The following is a 20,315-nucleotide window of genomic DNA, read 5'->3' as shown; positions in this document are numbered from 1 at the left end:
AGCTTCAAGTGGGATTGTTACTCTGTTTAAGACAGTAGGATTTTCTGGAATGTCCCTTTTAGTAAGAGATTATTCCCATTTGAAAGATATTAAACCCATTCAGACAACTGGAATATTTACTTTGTGACTACTCTGGTTAAGCCACACCCTCTTTACCTCACTCGGAGGACATCAGCTCCCTGTCACACATTCCTCACATTTGACACAACTGTCCATAAGATGCACCTCTTCCTTCATAGACTATATACCCTGGCTTCCTGGACTCCTGGTTTTTATGGAAGTCATCAGGCTTAATGTTGAAAGCCTTGAGATTTTAATATATTTTTATATTAAAAATATTTATAAAGGGTATTATGAATTGGAGTATAATTATTGCTTTTAGGCGAAGCTCCTAAGCTAGCTTGTCTATTTCAGAACTGAAATGTTGTTTCGGGAGATCTTACCTTATTTCATTATTATGAATTTGAAAACAGAATGGAATATTAGCTATGTGTTTACTGTATAATTACATCCTTTGTACTTCAATGCATTGTGCTATTTAGACGCAAAGCAATAATTTTAATGAACCGCATCTTGTTCTTGCTTAGGAATCAAAGTATCCGCTTAAATCATTGGATAGAAAGGAAATTACTTTTGCATTAGCAAAATCGAACAAATTAGAGGAAAATATAGACATACATATCACTGATTTATACCTTTGAACAGGTTTTGGTAAACCTTCTACAAAGGAATTGCAGTGGGTAGAGATGGTGTGGAATTAGATCAACTGTACACACAAGAAATATGTTTTTGGGTTATATGATTGAAAGAAGATAGAAAGTGTTAATTGGAAAGGGTATCAAATCGGAGTTGCACAAATCCAGGCAACTACAAGATGGCAGAAAGTGGTGTCTTAGCTGTCCCTCAGAAGTTATCTGAATTCTTGTAATCCAAAGTCTACAGAGAGGGGCGGCATACAAATCAAATCAAATCAAATCAAACCAAACCAATAAACAAATAAACAAACAAACAAATAAATAAGCAAACCTGATAGCCCTATACTGAAAACGTCTATATTGCACCTCTAGTACAAGTATTTTTCATTATTTAGACAATGGTGTGACTTACCAATACATTATAGGCACAACATGTACATAAGTAATGCCTGACTTTTAATAATTGGGGATTTTAGATTAATTGGATTTAGGACATTGTATTATATTGGGTTTTTTAAAATATGCTATAAGCTGCCCCGAGTCTGTGGAGTGGGGTGGCATATCAATCAATCAATCAATCAATCAATCAATCAATCAATCAAACAAACAAACAAACAAATATACAGATAGATAGATAAATTATTTAAAGGTGTGTCTGTGTACATAAATATATGTACAGTACATATATTTAATTTATTTTAAGGATCTAAGACAAAGGGATATGTGTGCACCTTGCTTTATGGATCTGATCTCTTGCATGTCAAATATTAATGCTTTCAAAGCTATCTCATCAGTTGTAAATCCAGCTAAAATAATGTGTGTTTTTACTGTTTTCCCCATAATCTCAGGCAGAGATTTTCAACTGAAGTTGAAACCTCTGAATAATCTTCCACACATCTCCATTTAAATCCTTTTTTTTTCATAATGAAGGAAAGGGGATTTCTCTTTTTCTCAGAGAAATATTTCAGTCATTCGTCTAACAATTTCACCCTCCTTGAAGACAGTGTGCAGAGTGTTTTTAACCAGTTATTCTTTTCTTGAATAATTTTCACCACAGCACTGCTTACTTTCCATAAGGGGGAGCTGTAGTATAATATAAACTCAAAGGAAGACTAATATCCCCTGCAGAAATGGCCCCTATTGTCACATAATAGGAGAAACATGTTGTCAACCACAGAATAGTACAGGAAGTCACCAATAAATTGCATGGTCATGTGTGGATTAACTAATTGTGCATATCTCTTCTATGAAAGTTGAATGTCCATGTATAAATACATGGGTCCTCAGAGGTTTTATTGGCTGAACATAACCAAAGAGTGAAAGTAATCCTTGGTCATTTTGTGCCACATTAATTTTTGAAGGCAATTGACTAAGGTTTGTCTGAGCTTTAGTATCTTTAAAAAGGGTTTAAAATATAAAAGAGCTAATAATGCTGTTCTTGTTTGAATTTGCGTAAGGAAAGACATTAGCTACAAAAATCACTTCAGCGTTGACAATACATTGCCAATTGTATTTACCAATTCCTGAAATTGTTATTAGACTTGGACAATCCATCTTAATTAATTTCTGCATCAATTTTTGATTTTGAATTTGTTTTTCCTATGCAAATGTGCAAAAAAGTGTACCCATGACTAAATCATTCGTTCGTTCATTCATTCATTCATTCATTCCATATCTATTCATGGACACAGTTTGATTTTGAGGCTTGATGTTTGCATTAGATCTAAATAATAAGTATCCTCCTCTTATTTCTAGAAATATCACTCTGTTAAGTTTATGTCTGGACTCAACCCAATTGATTTTACACCAGGAGCGTCCAACCTTAGCAACTGTAAGAGTTGTGGACTTCAACTCCATGGCTGGCTGGAGAATTCTGGGAGTTGAAGTCCGCAGATCTCAAAGTTGCCAATGATGGGCATCCTTGTTTCACCCGATCGCTGGTGACATATTTCAATGTTTTTTGCCTTTGCGGTGCCAGGATGTGTGTGGCCAACCACCATTTTGACAAGCCTGCACTATTGCATTTCAAGGAAAGCTGGATGCTTTTTAAAATAAGAACAAAAAACAAAAAGCAAATCTTAAGAAATATCTCATGGTTACCACTATGAATCCAAAGCAAGTTAAAAGAATTATGCTTCCTGAAAATGTTATTTGACTTGTTCCTCAAAAAAAGAGAAAGAAAGGGAGAGGGAGAAGGAGAAGGAGAGAGAAATTTAATGAATTGACCATGAAATGGCTACCAAGCACGGAGTGAGGAATGCTTATTCCCAATATTATTATTTTATTTCATTTGTCATCCCACTTCTATTACTTTATAAGTTACTCAAGGCAGAAAGCATCCATAATACTCTTTCCTCTTCATATTTTCCTCACCACAATAAGACTGTGAGGTGAATTGGGCTGAGAGTGACACACTCAAGGTCAACCTAGCTTTCATATTTGAAGCAGGATTAAAATTCATAATCTCCTAGCTTGTAGGCCAGCACTTAACATTATAAGTGTATGTTACAGGCATCTATTTTTGGCTTCTCATTATTATGAAAAGTTTGTGATGCCCCTGGAACAATAAATAATAATAATAATAATAATAATAATAATAATAATAATAATAATTTATTAGATTTGTATGCCGCCCCTCTCCGAAGACTCGGGGCGGCTCACAACAGAAAGAGAAAGTAAGGCTTTAGGATGTATATTTTAACACTCCTGAGGTTGGATTTAATACATTAAGCAAAACAACAGCTCAACTAAATTTAATTTAATTTAATTTAATTTAATTTAATTTAATTTAATTTAATTTAATTTAATTTAATTTAATTTAATTTAATTTAATTTAATTTAATTTAATTTAATTTAATTTAATTTAATTTAATTTAATTTAATTTAATTTAATTTAATTTAATTTAATTTAATTTAATTTAATTTAATTTAATTTAATTTAATTTAATTTAATTTAATTTAATTTAATTTAATTTAATTTAATTTAATTTAATTTAATTTAATTTAATTTAATTTAATTTAATTTAATTTAATTTAATTTAATTTAATTTAATTTAATTTAATTTAATTTAATTTAATTTAATTTAATTTAATTTAATTTAATTTAATTTAATTTAATTTAATTTAATTTAATTTAATTTAATTTAATTTAATTTAATTTAATTTAATTTAATTTAATTTAATCCAACTCCTTCCGGACTCTGGGCAGTGTACAACAGTTTAAAACAATATACTGTAATAACAATTTAATACCCCCAAAATAAATCATTCATATCCTTTTAGTCGGAGCTATATGGTATATCTCATTGGCCCCAGACCTGCCAGCAAAGCCAAGTTTTCACAGTCTTCTGGAAGGCCAGGAGGATGGGGATAGTGCGGGGGTAGTTGGTTCCAGAGAGCTGGAGCCGCCACAGAGAAGGCCCTGCCAAATGGCTCCGCCAACCGACATTGTTTAAATATTAAACCTTTTATTTTATCTGAACTCATTTGCCTTATTTGGAGATTCCTGCAAGGTTTTTAAAAGAATTTAAAACTAAATTTGATTCAAGCAATCAAATTATTAAATATTCTTGCAAACTTAACTTAATTGGTTGTGAGAAAATGATGGAAATTATTAAGGGTTGATGCGATAGGACGAGAATCTGAAATGAGGATGCTGTAATTTGCATTCAGTTTAAAAAACTATCGGAAATCATTTGAGCACTGCTTGGGATTCTAATGTAATAGCATGAAAATATACATCTAGTTTAAAATTTTGTTTTATCATTAAATATATTCTGAAAGATTGACAAATTTAAGGTGTACTTCTTGGATATATACATCTTCAAACATATATGGTCATATTTTCTCCAGATTTCAACTTCCAGTCAGAGTGGGCCATACTGACCAAATCAGGTGTTTTTTTTTAACTTGTTCACTTTAAGATGTGTGGACTCCAACTCCCAGAATTCCCTAGCCATTTCCCTCATTTTATATGTTGTAGCTTCCTATTTTCCCAGCAAACCTGAAGACAATCTGGAAATCTCCTTTCTGGATTATTTTCAAATGTGCTTTAGAAAACTGCCTTGCACTATGCAGCTAGGAAGTTTTTCTTCCATTTTGCTTTGTGATTCCCCACTTGGTTTACTGTGAAGAGGTTTTTTTTTTAAAATTGCTATACTTTATCATCTGTAATTGAGTCCAATGTCCCCTGCAGGCAGTAGGAGGTCCTCTTAAGCTTCAATAGCCTTTGAATTACATTCCTGGCTGTTGAAATAATTTATTGAAGAACAGCTTTAGACTGCAGATGTTATTGAATGAGCTTACGGTATGTAAACAAAATGGGAAAAATAGGGATGACTCATGACATCATTCCCTGTAATTATTATGCTGAACCAATTAATTTAAGACTAGCTGATTTTGGTGTGTCTGTTCCAAGTATTATTGTATTTGGACCAGATCCAAAGATAATTGTTTATGTTTGCAAGAGTATACCTTGTTTTAGATGTAAAAATCCCAGTCTCCTTGTTTCTTGTTTTTAAATTTTTCACCTACTCTCCTTTTCCCTTCCTTTGTCAAATTAACCATGTTGGCTTGTTTTACATCGACAGCCTTGGTGAACTCAATTTCTAAAATGGGTAATGAACTAACCATGTAAAGAAGAGGCCCCAAACTATATTTATTTGTTTGTTTGTTTATTTATTTTGTAAAATTTATTTATTTTTTTCAAATATAACAGAAAGGGAAAAAAAGACATACACAAAACATATACATACAACATTTGGGAAACGAAAGTTTCCCCACCTTTTTTTTGAGTGTTCAATCAGAGAATTTAGCTGCTTTCACATAATATTGGTTCTTTAATTCTTTTATTTGATGTGTTGCTTTGCTTGAATTTTTATTTTTATTCTTCGCTGTTCTTTCCTTTAACCAGTCGTAAAATTTTGCCCATGTTTTATAATAATCTGAATCTTCCTTTCCCTCTAATTATTTGGATAATCTGTCCATTTCCGCACAGTCCAATATTTTTTTAATTACTATATTTTCTTCTGGTGCTTTATCTATTTTCCATTGTTGGGCATATGGTATCCTGGCAGCTGTTAATATGTGTATAACTAAATATCTTACCTCTTTTTCCATTTTTTTGTTAAAAATACCCAATAAATATAATTCCGTTTTCCCCCCGAATTCTTCTTTTATTATTTCTTTTAGCCAGACTGTTATTTTATTCCAGAAATTTTTTGCTTGTATACATGTCCACCTTTGATGATAGAAGGTGCCTCTTTCTTTTTTGCACTTCCAGCATAGTGGGGAGGGTTTTGGGAACATTTTTGCGAGTCTTTCTGGTGATAGATGCCACCTGTAAAACATTTTTAATTGGTTTTCCTTGAATGCAGTCGATTTTGTCATCTGCCAATTATTAGTCCATAATTTTTCCCATTTTTCTAGTTCAATTGTGTAGCCAAAGTTCATTCCCCAGCTTATCATATTTTCTTTTGCAATTTCCAGTTCTTCCCCATACTATATTTAGATGTGGCTGATTCAATTCTAATTTAGTATGTTATGTAAACCCTGTCTTTAAATTTTCAAACCAAGATATATGGTTTGAATTTGGAAATCCAGTTTGTGTGGCATATTCATCAAATAATGGTAAAAGTAAACCATGATTGCATCAATGTGAGGTGCTATGCGTACTTTATCTTGTTTAATTTTGCTTTTTGCTTTTTCAAAAGGACGCAAAAATCCTCTTCAAGAAGATGCAAAAATCCACATTTTTTCTGAATGCAAAGCAGAAGGCAGAAAGATAAGATGTTTAAGCTTAATGTAGGGCTGTCATATTTGGGTTACAGAAATCCAGATGACCCCTAGAAGGCATTTTATGGTCATCCAATTTCTTGGAAGAGGGAACTTTAACAACCACTATGCCACAGCAATGCAGAGGTAGTTATTTAAATTATTTATTTCACATATTTATTTGCAGTTTGCTACAAAATTAACTGAAAGCTGCATCAAATAATATAAATATAAAATCAAAGAAAGGGGGGAAAACATATCAATGTGATATCTTTTCTGCAAGAAAAGTTTCTGCAAGAACTATATCACATTATCCTTTGAAGGGACATGATACTATTTTGTAAACCGCTTAGGGCTGTAAAGCACTATGAAGCCTTATATAAGTCTATAAATGCCATATTATGGCTATTTATGCCTATTCTAAAGGCATAAATTGATCTGGATGTCCAACTTTGGCAATTTTAAGACTTGTGGACTTCAGTTACCAGAATTCCCCAGTCACTATGCCTGGCTAGGGAATTCTGGGAATTTATTTATTTATTTATTTAGTTAGTTAGTTAGTCCAATACACAAGGAGGGTTTTAGTGGGTATATATCAATACCCACAATAAACATAGTAAAATACATGATGAAGGTTATAGAGGAGATACTCAAAGTAAAATATATCTAAGAAATAATAGAAAAGAAGATATAGGAATAGAATATATCAATGAAAGAATAGAAGAAGAGATATAGGAATAGAGGAAAGTTATAGGAGATACAGGAGAGCAGGGGATGGAAGGCACTCTAGTGCACTTGTACTCGCCCCTTACTGACCTCTTAGGAATCTGGATAAGTCAACCGTAGATAATCTAAGGGTAAAGTTGAGGTCTACAAGCCTTAAAATTGCCAAGGTTGGACATCCCTGGGTTACAGTAACCCAAAAATTTCTCAGCTGCATTAGCTTTTATAAAAGGGACTTAAACAAGTTCATCTGATGGCATAGTCTGGCTTTAAACTTGTATCCAGCCTCGCATGCTACATAAACCTTTTTATAAGTGGTCTAGAAACTTCAGCTAATTTAAACTCAAACATTTCAAAAGGTGGCAGTCTGCCTGCAGTCTCCTGAGTCATTTTTAACATAATTACTCAGGTATTAAAAACATTATACTGACTGCCAATTTGTTTCATAGTGTGCTAGTAATTATCTTGAAAGCCCTTAATGCCTTGAATCCAAGCCACTTTAGGAAACCTGGCATTTGGAATGCACTACCAGATTGAACAAGGAGTTGTGTGTAAAGTCAAAACGGGACCTGCAATTGTGTAGTTAGAATCTTTCTTCTGTCTGGACTAGAACATCTTCTACCACCTTAGTAACCAATAAGTTAAGAGTTACAAACTTCATATCCTGAAGATACTGACAGAGCTGTACAGAAGCCCAACTAACTCAATGGCATAGAAACCTGTGCTGTAAGTTGACTTCTTTGGGAAGCATCTGTGAGTCTACCACATGCCAGCTGACCTTGAAAAAGATTGTCCTCAAGCTCATCAAGTTTATTTGGTGAACTAATATGGTTCACCATGTAAAGTGTTGGAATTCATGTTGTCACCCCATGTTTGGAAACTCAGACCTGTTTGTAGTTGTTGATGGCCATTGTCTACTAGTCTTCTACTTGGCTAGGTTCACACAAGCCATGATATGGCGGCCCATCTGGGCTGCAAAACTCTCAGTGACCACCAACTGGCAACAAAGGCAGTAATGCAGTTGGCATTACTTAGTTGCCACCAGAAATGGCCATTTGGATTTTGGCAACCCAACTGATAGTTCCAGTCTTAGCATAGCCTATTTTTGAACACTTCCATTTACTGTGGTTTGTCAAGTAATTAACAAACCACAGTATGAATTATACCTTAAAGTTCTTGTGAAACTGTTTGATGATATTTTATTGAAGAAACCATGGGCAAACAAACCATAGTTCCATGGGTTATATATGTCTCCGAGACTTCGGAGAAGGGCAGCATACAAATCTAAATAAGAATAAGAATAAGAATAATAATGTCCCATCATTGAATTCTGACAAGTAAGGAAATACTTTAACTTCAAGCCTTATGCCATCTTGTATTCTGATTTGTTGGCTTCATATATTTTGGGAATCACTTCAGTATGGCTTAGTGTTACCGTGTTTCCCCCCGAAAGTAAGACAGTGTCTTACTTTCTTTTTATCCCCAAAAGCCCCACTATGTCTTACTTTCGGGGTATGTCTTATATTGTCCCGGGCACCGGGGCCGGCTCGTCTTCGGGCTTCGGCCTGGGTGAGGCCTCTTCGGGCGCCGGAGCCGGCGGCGACTTCCTGACGCGCTACCGGCTGGTGTCGTCTAAGCTCTGCAAGCGCTTCCTGCGCAAGCCCAATGTGTCGGAGGCGTTGGAGCAGTTTGTGGCGCTGGCGAGGGAGCTGCGCGCCCAGGAGAGTCTCCCTTACGCAGCCTGGTGCCAGCTGGCGGTGGCGCGCTGCGCCCAGAGCTTGAGCCACCCGGCGGGCGAGGCGGCGGCCCTGGCCGAAGCGGCGCGGCTCTGGCTGCGGCATGAGCGGGAGCTCCGACTGCGGCAAGGCAGCTAGATGAAAGGGAGGTGGCAATACCCCCGTGTTTCCCCGAAAGTAAGACATATGTCTTACTTTCGGGGTACGGCTTATATTAGCCGACCCCCCTGAAACCCCTGATATGTCTTACAATCGGGGGTGTCTTACTATCGGGGAAAAACGGTACATATGAGACAAATCATTGTCTCATAATCAGCAAATCTTAAAGTAACCTTAAAGTAATTACCAGCAAATCTTAAAGTAATTACCTGAAAGTAATCATATCTAGGTCCCATTTATCTGTTAGAACTTTATATCTAAAAGAGTTTGTTTTAGATAATGACAAGGCATATATGACCCATACATTTTCAAAGATGATTGCCCCAAAGGGGTGATAAACCACCAACTATGTATGCTGAAAGAAAATCTGGAGTTGGCATAACTGTTCCTTCTTCATTTTCTCTTCAAAATGCATGTTATAATATACTGTAGGTTATAAAATGATTGCAAACCAATATATCAATCCTTTGAAAGCTTGTCTTTGTTTCGACAACTAGTAATCATCAAATATATATATACAGTGTTCCCTCGATTTTCGCGGGGGATGTGTTCCGAGACCGCCCGCGAAAGTCGAATTTCCGCGAAGTAGAGATGCGGAAGTAAATACACTATTTTTGGCTATGAACAGTATCACAAGCCTTCCCTTAACACTTTAAACCCCTAAACTGTAATTTCTCATTCCCTGAGCAACCATTTAGATTATTACTCACCATGTTTATTTATTAAAGTTTATTAAAAAAAATATTTATTAAAGGTGGATGAAAGTTTGGCGATGACATATGACGTCATCGGGTGGGGAAAACCGTGGTATAGGGAAAAAACGCGCTAAGTATTTTTTAATTAATATTTTTGAAAAACCGTGGTATAGCCGTTTTGCGATGTTCGGACCCGTGAAAATCGATGGACCACTGTATATATATTTCACGGGTACAGGTATGAAGGTTCTTGGCATATTCGGGTTTCTTCCCGTATAGGATTCAGTGATTTCTGGCGATGTTTTGACGAGGTCCCACTCGTCATCTTCAGGCTGGTGCTTCTGTCCTTGCAACCTGTAGTGGATGACACACCCCATGCTACCAACATGGATATTCTGATACCACACAACCCATTGGGTTCTTACAGGTGCCTTGGCAAAGAAATTCTTACTTTCCTTCTTTAATGACAGAGTTGGGAAGCCAAGTTGCAGTGGAGCAACTGGCCATGCTTGTACATGACCAAGATAAAGGGAGTATAACTCCTCTCTGAGACAAGTACGTAGCTCTATGATTACACCTTAATTTTAATTTGGACATGGACTTGCTGATCCAAACAGTGCGTAATTGCTGGGCGGGTGTGAGTGTATTATTATCAAAACATAGTCCAGACACGGGTGGGGTGCTTGGTGGTTCCACTTAACTTTGAAGAACAAAGCTTTTGCTGTAAATTGCAGATTCCAACTCAAAATGTTTCAATGATTATTCAAGGAATTCTAGTCCGCTCAAGCAAACCACCCTAAAAGTGTCTCTTTGAGAGCTTCAGAAATGCAACTAGAATAGAATAAAGTAACAGAGTTGAAAGGAACCTTGGAGGTCTTCTAGTGATCTAGTCCAACTCCCTCCTGAAGCAGGAAATCCTATACCCATGATGGTGAACCTATAGAAACATAGAAACATAGAAGATTGACAGCAGAAAAATACCTCATGGTCCATCTAGTCTGCCCTTATACTATTTCTTGTATTTTATCTTAGGATGGATATATGTCTATCCCAGGCATGTTTAAATTCAGTTACTGTGGATTTACCAACTACATCTGCTGGAAATTTGTTCCAAGCATCTACTACTCTTTCAGTAAAATATTTTCTCACATTACTTCTAATCTTTCCCCCAACTAACTTCAGATTGTGCCCCCTTGTTCTTGTGTTCACTTTCCTATTAAAACGCTTCCCTCCTGGACCTTATTTAACCCTTTAACATATTTAAATGTTTCGATCATGTCCCCCCTTTTCCTTCTGTCCTCCAGACTGTACAGATTGAGTTCATTAAGTCTTTCCTGATACGTTTTATGCTTAAGACCTTCCACCATTTTTGTAGCCCGTCTTTGGAACCGTTCAATTTTATCAATATCTTTTTGTAGGTGAGGTCTCCAGAACGGAACACAGTACAGTGATCCCTCGATTATCGCGAGGGTTACGTTCCAAGACCTCTCGCGATAATCGATTTTCCACGGTATAGTGGTGCGGAAGTAAAAACACCATCTGCGCATGCGCGCCCTTTTTTCCATGGCCGCGCATGCGCAGATGGTGGAGCCGGGGAACGACGAAAGTGCAACTAATATTAGATAAACATCTACAGTATCTAAATAAATAAAATAAACATCTCGCCGCTCGTCCGTTCGCCCACCCGCCCGCCTGCTGCTCGCCGCTCGTCCGTTCGCCCGCTCGCCGCTCACCTGCCCTTCGCCCGGCCACCCGCCGCTCACTCACCACTCGAGAGCAAGAGGGGGAGAGATAGAGAAAGAGAGAGAAGGAAAGAAAGAAAGAGATGAGAGAGGGAGCAAGAGAATGACAGGAAAGAAAGAGACAGAGAAGTGACTCTTGGTATGGCGTCATCGGGTGGGAAAAACCGTGGTATAGCAAAAAAACCGTGGAGTATTTTTTAATTAATATTTTTTGAAAAACCGTGGTGTAGCGTTTTGCGAAGATCGAGACCGCGAAAATCGAGGGATCACTGTATTCCAAAAGTGGTCAGTATTCCAGTATTCCACAGGTGGCACACAGAGCCATATTAGAGGACACACAAGGTGTTGCCCTGTTAGTTCAAGTGTGCATATGTGTGCTAGCCAGCTGACTTTTGGCCATGGGGAAGGCCATTTTGCCCGCCGGAGGCTTCAGGGAAGCTTCCATGAAGCCTCGGAGTGGGAAAAACAGCACAACGGGCAAACCAGAAGTCGGTTTTTTCAAACTTCCGGTTTGCCCGGTTGGGTGTTTTTTTCACCATCCCCGGCTTCAATGAGGCCAGTGCGTATGCACGGGGACAGAGGACAGAGTCCTTGGAGAGGGGCCGCATATATATCCACTAAATAATAATAAGTTGTTTTGTGTTTTTAACTCCCATCAGAGAACCTTTTGAACAATTTGTTGTTTGATTTTGACAAAGTAAGTTTTAGGATTATAAAAGCCTGATGGCATTGATGGCCCTTTCAGTGAATTATCTGCCCCTTGTAAGCAGGCTGAAGTATTCCTTCAGACTGATCCGGTGTCCATTGTGAGAGGGAAGAAAACAACAACAACAACCCTGTTGTCTCATTTCAGACTGAAGAGTCTGCATAATGTCTGTGACCATCTTTGCTCTTGGAGAAGCGGCTGGTTAAACAGAGGAGTCCACTCAGATGAAGTGGAGGGATGCATTCACATGTAAATCAGTTCTAGGAGCTGAATTGTTATGAATTCTGTGGGCAAAGAACCGAGCACCCCCTCTTCCTCCCCCCCAAAAAAGAGTTTCTGCAAGGATGTGAACTTTTGGCCTGATTTTTTGGGGCATATCCTTGCAGAAACAAGCTTGGGACACAAGATATTTGCACCTTGGTTGATGCAAACTGGTAAAATTCTTTCATGTTGAACAGGAGTTTTTATTTTATTTTATTATTTTATTTTATTTTATTTTATTTTATTTTATTTTTTTTGTCCAATACACAATACATATTGAAGAGGATAGACATAAAGCATTATATATAAAGAAAAGATATAAAAGTAGAGGAGAAGATATATGAAAGGAAGAAAAGATATATGAGATAAGGAGAGACAATTGGACAGGGGACAAAAGGCAGGCTAGTGCACTTATATACGCCCCTTACTGACCTCTTAGGAACCTGGAGAGGTCAATCGTGGATAGTCTAAGGGAGAAATGTTGGGGGTTAGGGGTTGACACTACTGAATCCGGTAATGAGTTCCACGCTTCGACAACTCGATTGCTAAAGTCATATTTTTTACAGTCAAGCTTGGAGCGATTAATATTAAGTTTGAATTTGTTGCGTGCTCTTGTGTTGTTGCGGTTGAAGTGGAAGTAGTCATTGACAGGCAGGACGTTGCAGCATATGATTTTGTGGGCAATACTTAGATCGTGTTTTAGGCGTTGTAGTTCTAAGCTTTCTGGACCTAGGATTGATAGTCTGCTTTCGTAGGGCATTCTGTTTCGAGTGGAGGAGTGAAGGGCTCTTGGTGTATACCTGCAGAAATTTGAGTCAAAGCACCAACTACTTCTTCCTTTTCTTCCTTCTTGATGATAAGGGTTATATTCTATCAAGGGATGGCCTCTTTTAAAAAAAAAAATTAAAAAAAATTAATTATTTACACTGAAACAAGACAAATACAATGCAAAGAAAAGGAAACAATAAATCAATACACACAGTACACAAGAGGGGGAAGAAAGAAAGAAAAACACTTAATAAATGATAACAAAACATGTTTTTGTCAGCCTACAGGTTGGCATTGTTACTACAGCTTTCACTATTGTTTACTATGTTCATATTTTTACAAGAATCTTGGTCATGTATATTTCACTCTTGTATCCAATATTTTATAATAAAGGAATAACAACGGGTAACAAGAGTGCTAGGAAATAACATATTTGACTGCATTGTGTTTAAAGTTTTAAATGTTTTTTTTTGGTCGACCCAGTTATACCATCTTTTCCACGTCTGGTAGAATTCTGTATTATCTTTTTGTCAAATTTCCATTGTCAATTTATCCATTTCAGCAATTTCATAGATTTTATTTATTATATTTAAAGTTGATGGAACATTATTTAGTTTCCAATTTTGCGCAAATGTGATTCTGGCCACGGTAGTTAAGAGATGACCCTTTGCTTCAGGAAGACAGCTCTGAAAAAATAAATATGCTTTTATGGGAAGTCGGACTTCACTGATCTGGGCAATTTGAATAAATTGAAAAGAAATATTGAGAATGTCCGTTATTTACTGGAACAGCAGTTGTAGCCAAAGTGACTGCAAGAGCAATATTTTAAAACTACTGCATAGTTAAGTAGTTAAAGGGCAGTCGTGTGTTTTTTTTTACTGTTCTTCCATACCATTTCCAAAGTGAGAAAGCACATCAGTTTCCAAAATACTTGCCCAGAATTAATTCAGCCTTGGCCCAAAGTTTGATTTATTGGCATTATGTTTATATGAACAGTCCTAACTGACCTTGGACAAACTCAAAAAGTTAAGCAAAGTTCCAACTACTAAGTGTTTGATTGGGAGGCTAGCTGGAAATGGAAGCACCACAAGTGTGGATTAGATTTGAGAAATTGAAAATGATATCTCAGAAAAAAAAGCAGTGACAATTCACTTCGGTGTTGCTGCCAAGGAACTACAGTGGTCCCTCGATTTTCGCGGGTTCGAACTTCGCGAAACGGCTATACCACGGTTTTTCAAAAATATTAATTAAAAAATACTTTGCTGTTTTTCCCCCTATACCACGGTTTTTCCCGCTCGATGACGTCATACGTCATCACCAAACTTTTGTCCACCTTTAATAAATATTTTTTTTAATAAACTTTAATAAATAAACATAGTGAGTAATAATCTAAATGGTTGCTAAGGGAATGAGAAATTGCAGTTTAGGGGTTTAAAGTGTTAAAGGAAGGCTAGTGATACTGTTCATAGCCAAAAATAGTGTACAGTATTTACTTCCGCATCTCTACTTCGCGGAAATTCGACTTTCGCGGGCAGTCTCGGAACGCAACCCCCGCAAAAATCGAGGGAACACTGTATATGGAAACACCCACAACATTGCCAGGCCATAGTATAAATATTAACAGCGTGGAGATTGGTTTTCGCTCAAAACTGGAAAAAAAGAAAACATACCAAATGAAGAGATGGTGATCAGAAAAAATGTTAGATTGTGCAAAATTAAGCAAACTTATATTGGAATTACAGAATAAACAAGAAGAAGTTCTTGTGCATTGAAAAGAAAAAGGAATTAAAATAACTTTAAAAAAGAGGGGAAATTGTAGAAACATAAATGCAAATGTGAATTTATATTAAGCTTGTTGACCTTGCTGTTTTTATGGGCGGGGGGAGTGTTTGTGTTTTCAATATATATATATATATTTAAACCCAACATTGCCAGGCCTCAAACTCAGTACCAAGCAGACTTTTATATTGATTTATAGTAGCTTAAAACATGCCGTAGGTCTCTGTCCAAAGGAATTTACAATGTAAATTTCGATTCAGGATCTTTTGGGACATGCTATTTAACATTTTAAAATCAGTTTCCTTGGAGTAAATCTATGCTTTCTTACATTTCTTCTTCTTAGATCTGTGGTGGTGCAGTGGATAGAATGCAGTACTGCAGGCTAACTCACTGCTCAGTTCAATTCTCACCAGGCTCAAGGTTGACTCGACCTTCCATCCTTCTGAGGTCGGTAAAATGAGGACCCAGATTGTTAACTCCGTAAATTGCTTAGAGTGGGCTGTAAAGCACTGTGAAGTCATATATAAGTCTAAGTGTTATTGCTTATTCTTGCTTTTCAGTCCTGTGATGCCACCTGGAGACATTTTGGATATGGGTACCCTCGAAATGTGATCAATAATGTGATCCCATCCTTACTACCCCCGCAAGCCCTCTTATAGGAAAATGTATTGATTTAGATTATGGCCTGGTAGACAAAAAATGCCTTTATGACTATGTTACCCTTTAAAAATACTTAAGAGCTGTGTAAATGATTTTACACCGTGTCTCTATTAGTACAGACCAGTCAATAGCCATAAATAAATGGTATTAAAATTTTAATATAAATATTAGAGCCCTGGTGGTGGTGGATGGCAAGAATGCAGTATTGCAAGCTAACTCTGCCCACTCTCAGGAGTTCAATTCTGAATGGCTCAAGGTTGACTCAGCCTTGCATTCTGCTGAGGTCAGTAAAATGAGGACCCAGATTGTTGGGGGCAATAAGCTGGTTCTGTAAATTGCTTAGAGAGGGTTTCAAAACACTATGGGGCAGTATATAGGTCTAATTGCTATTGCTATAAATATAGCTTTCTCTGGGTCTTTTCAGACCCAGTTAAACTATGGTTTTCATCATGCTCCTCCAACTAGTAGAGCCAGTGGAAATTGCAACACAAAATAATAATAATAATAATAACAACAACAACAACAACAACAACAACAACAATAATAATAATTATTATTATTTATTAGATTTGTATGCCGCCCTTCTCTGTAGACTCGCACAGGGCAGCACTTTTGGACCTTAGAATTAATCAGGGTTTTGGGCTGAGTATTCAGGGCTGCGTTAGTACCACTTCCTCCTGCATACATGATTGTTTTCTCTGTTTCTCATTGATCAAAATAACTTTTTTCCCCTCTACCATTTCTGTCACAAACAGACGCTCTTGGATAGTAATTAGGAAAAAAGGAAAAAGAGACAAGTTTCCACCCTCCACCAGCAATTTGCTAGCAGATTGCTGGTTTCCCATTAAATTGTTGAGGAGGAGAGGGAAAATTAGCCTCCCTCTCTTCAGCAATTTCGTGTGAAATGTACTGTTTTCTGTTTTTTGCTAATGGCATTGGAAATCTAGTAATCGTAGGTTGAGTCACTTGAAGAAAGAAGAAACAAATAGGTAGCAACAACTGGGTGCAAATGGCTGATGTTTAATTTTCTTCCCAGTGAGGTTCACAACTGTAGATGCAAAGGTGAAATACAGCAGGTTCTGACTGGTTCCGAAGAACTGGTAGCAGAAATTTTGAGTCGAAAAACTGGCAAATACAGACCTCTGGCTGGCCCCAGAGTGGGGGGGGAATGGAAATTTTGCAGCATCCTTCGGCTGGAACTGGAAAAGGTGCAAAAAAGGGCAACAAGTATGATCAAGGAAATGGAGCACCTCCCTTATGAAACCAGGTTGCAAAGCCTTGGTCTCTTCAGCCTTGAAAGACGGCATTTAAGGGGTGACTTGATTGAATATAAAATCATGCATGGGATAGAAAAGGTGGATAGAGAAAAATTATTTTCTCTATCACACAGTATTAGGACGAGGGGGCACTCCCTAAAGCTCATAGTTAAGAAAGCAAGGACAAATAAAGGGAAATATTTCTGCACCCAGAAGGTCATTGGTTTATGGAATTCACTTCCAGAAGAGATCCTGACAGCTGTCAGCCTTGATAGATTCAAGGCAGGATTAGACAGATTCATGGATGCCAAGTGTATTATTATTGAAACGGATATCCATGTGCTGCCTCTATGTTGGTTGAGGCAGGCAGGATTCCCTTGGGTACCATTTGTTGGGGGGTCAACGGAAAGAGAGGGTCTTGCCTTCTCTTTCTGCTCAAGATCCCCATGTACAATTGGTGGGCCACTGTGTAACACAGAATGCTGTACTCGATGGGCTTTGGCCTGATTCAGCATGGCTCTTCTTATGTTCTTATGCCACGCCCATTAAGCCATGCCCACCAAGCTACATCACACCCACAAAGCCACGCCCACAGAACCGGTAGTAAAAAAATTGGATTTCACCATTGTGTAGATGTTTACTTTTTTGTCTTCCCCTGGCCCCTGTGCATGTGTTCAGCCCCACACATACATGGGCATCCCCTGCACGCACCCCACCACTCTCAGATGTGTGTGGGCCCCCCTGCATGCACCAAACCCCTGTACATATACACCAGAAACCTGATGACAGCTGGCCGGTGGGAGGCACGCACACATGCGTGGTGGAGCTGAACTAGGGTGACAGCTCACATGCCCACAGAGAGAGCGCTCCATGCCACTTGTGGCACACATGCCACAAGTTTGTCATCATGGTTCTAGGCCAATGACAGGAATGCAGCACTGTTACTGTGTTTCCCTGAAAATTAGACCCTGTCTTATATTTTTTTGACCTCCAAAGTATGGCCTTGGTCTTATTACCAGGGGGGGGGGTGTTATTATTTTTTGGGGGTGAGGAGGGCTGCGAAATGTGCATCTTACCTGAGTTTGGCAGCTCCATGACATCTCTCGGCCGGTCTGTGCGGGAAAACACATTGCAAAATACAGTAATTTTTTCGCTGCAAGAAGTTGTTAATTGCTCACCCTCGCACTGGGGGTAGCCACTAGGTGAAGGAGCAGCTGCATGTCCCCCCTTTCCCTGGAAAGTAGTTGGGAGGAGGGCTTATGTTGGGGGAGGGCTTATTTCAACTCATGCCCTGAAAAGCCCTGCTGGGCTTAATATCAGGATATGTCCTTTTGGGGGGGAAACGCGGTATGATTAAAGCAGCGTCTCTACATGTTCTTCTATAATTGAGAATTGTCTCACACTGTCCTCATTCTCCCTGTGCAGTATAAGAATAATAGCGGTGATTGACAGCTGAGAATGATATGAGAATGATAGCTCTCATGGGCTCTTGCAAGATGGCATTTCAAGATGGCATTGGCTCAAAATCTGAATTTCAGTCTTTGTAACAAAGTAATTTTGATCAAACACTTTGTACTCCATATTATTGTATTAGGTATAATAGTGCAGGGTTAAGACTGGTTCATGCTTCATTTGTGGGTATGAATTGGAGCACCTGCAGCAGAGGGAAATTAAAACTCACCATCACTGTCTTCAACAACAATATTCAGCTGCCTCTGAGTCCTAGAAAATCTCTGATTCATACTTCCAACATTGCTTCTGTTGTGTTTGTTTAAAAATATTCGCAGAAAATCTGCGATTGGTTAAGACGCGGCTATTCAGAAAATAGCCGCGAAAGTTAAATGTGTGTCAGTTGGTAAAAGCCTGCGTTAAAAAGAGTATAAAAGGGCAACGGGTTAGCCGTTGCCCTCATTCCGGCAATTCTACCGTTCCAGTGTTTGTATTCTCTCTTGCCATGAATAAACCAGTTTGATTTAAGACTACCGGTGTCCAGACTTTTCAGTGGCGACGAAGAGGTCGAACTCCCGCTAACGCAGCCATGAACTCGGCCATGGCTCCACCGCCGCCCGTATTCAACTCCGAGACGGAAGCTTGGACCTCGTATATGTCCAAATTTACATTTTTCTTGAAAGCGAGCAATCTACATGACGCCGATGACGAGAGGAAGAAAGCTATATTCCTCGCTTATTGCGGCACAGAAGTCTACAGCCTAGCCTCTACACTCGTTGACCCAGACACCCTGGAAACCGTCGCATGGTCAACTCTACAAGCAAAACTTGCCGCCCATTATCAGCCGACGACTCCTGTCCGCGTATACCGCCATCAATTCGCTCAGATGAGGCAAGCGGACGGAGAATCCACCAACGATTTTATAACTCGCCTACGCGCACTCCTCCCGAAGTGCAAATACAAGGATCCAGAGGAACAGCTCATGGACCGCCTTATTTTCGGTCTAACCAATATCACGCTCCAGAAGAAATACTTAGTTGATGAGGATGCCTCTCTCCAAGACATTCTTAAGGCAGCAAAAGCCTCCGAGGTATCTGAAACATCTGTTGCCGAAATTAAACGCGCAACCTCAACCGTTCATCACATTCCTGATGAATCACCTTGGCACGCCTGCCCTTCTGATGAAAAACACTCAGAATCCGCTACTCCAGACGACACCTGTCTCCAAATCCGAAGAGCCTCCGACCACGACGCCAAAGAAGCCTCCCGTGCAGACAGATGTGCCGGCTGCAACGGAAACCACCCTCGTTTTCGCTGCCATTTCAAGGACGCCTACTGCCGCCGTTGCCAGCGCCGCGGCCACATCGCCGAAGTCTGCCGCGCCGCCAACCCAACTCCAGCAACTCAACAAAACCAACGACCCTATTTTTCACCGAGGAATCGACGACCACCGTTTTCGCGCAACGTTTCCCGCCCGGCTGACAACTCGCCCTCTTCTAACCAACGAGGTAACTCCCCTTCTTCCGTAAACTGCAATTTTCCCGCTGCGGAAAACAAGCTATTTGTTTCTCTTTTCCTCAACGGCCACCCCTGCCAAATGGAATTAGACACCGGGTCCAGACATTCCATAATGCCTTGGGAAAAACTTAAATTATATTTACCTCGTGTAAAACAAACTGACTTGCAACCGTGGGAACCGGGTTTGAGTGATTTTCAGGGCCATTCAATTCCAGTGTTAGGATGCTTAAATGTTCCTATTGCGTTTAAAAAATTTCAAGGGTTTTTACCTCTGTTAGTGGTTGACGGTCCTAAACACTCATTACTGGGACTTCGATGGTTACAACCTTTAGGTATTGAAATTTCAGGGGTTAACAATGTATGTGACTCTTTTGACCCAAATGATTTATTGAAAGA

At 38.6% G+C, this 20,315-nt stretch overlaps 1 long non-coding RNA gene across 2 annotated transcripts in view; it reads left to right on the top strand.

Moving 5' to 3' along the window:
* The first annotated feature begins 4,711 nt into the window (after nt 1-4,711).
* Nucleotides 4,712-20,315, top strand: part of LOC139165792 (uncharacterized) — a 29,984-nt gene continuing 14,380 nt past the window's right edge. Inside the window, exons 1-2 of one of the 2 annotated variants that reach the window (XR_011558807.1) lie at nt 4,712-5,001; nt 15,380-15,483. This is a non-coding gene — a long non-coding RNA (uncharacterized lncRNA). Of the gene's footprint in view, nt 5,002-6,434; nt 6,615-15,379; nt 15,484-20,315 lie in introns of those variants that run through there. The other variant, XR_011558808.1, reaches the window with a different exon arrangement.

Source organism: Erythrolamprus reginae, chromosome 3 (genome assembly GCF_031021105.1).
Source record: "Erythrolamprus reginae isolate rEryReg1 chromosome 3, rEryReg1.hap1, whole genome shotgun sequence".
In the NCBI taxonomy this organism is placed as follows: Eukaryota; Metazoa; Chordata; class Lepidosauria; order Squamata; family Dipsadidae; genus Erythrolamprus; species Erythrolamprus reginae.
Note: the sequence above shows the minus strand (reverse complement) of the source record. Positions and strands in the feature narration are given on the sequence as shown.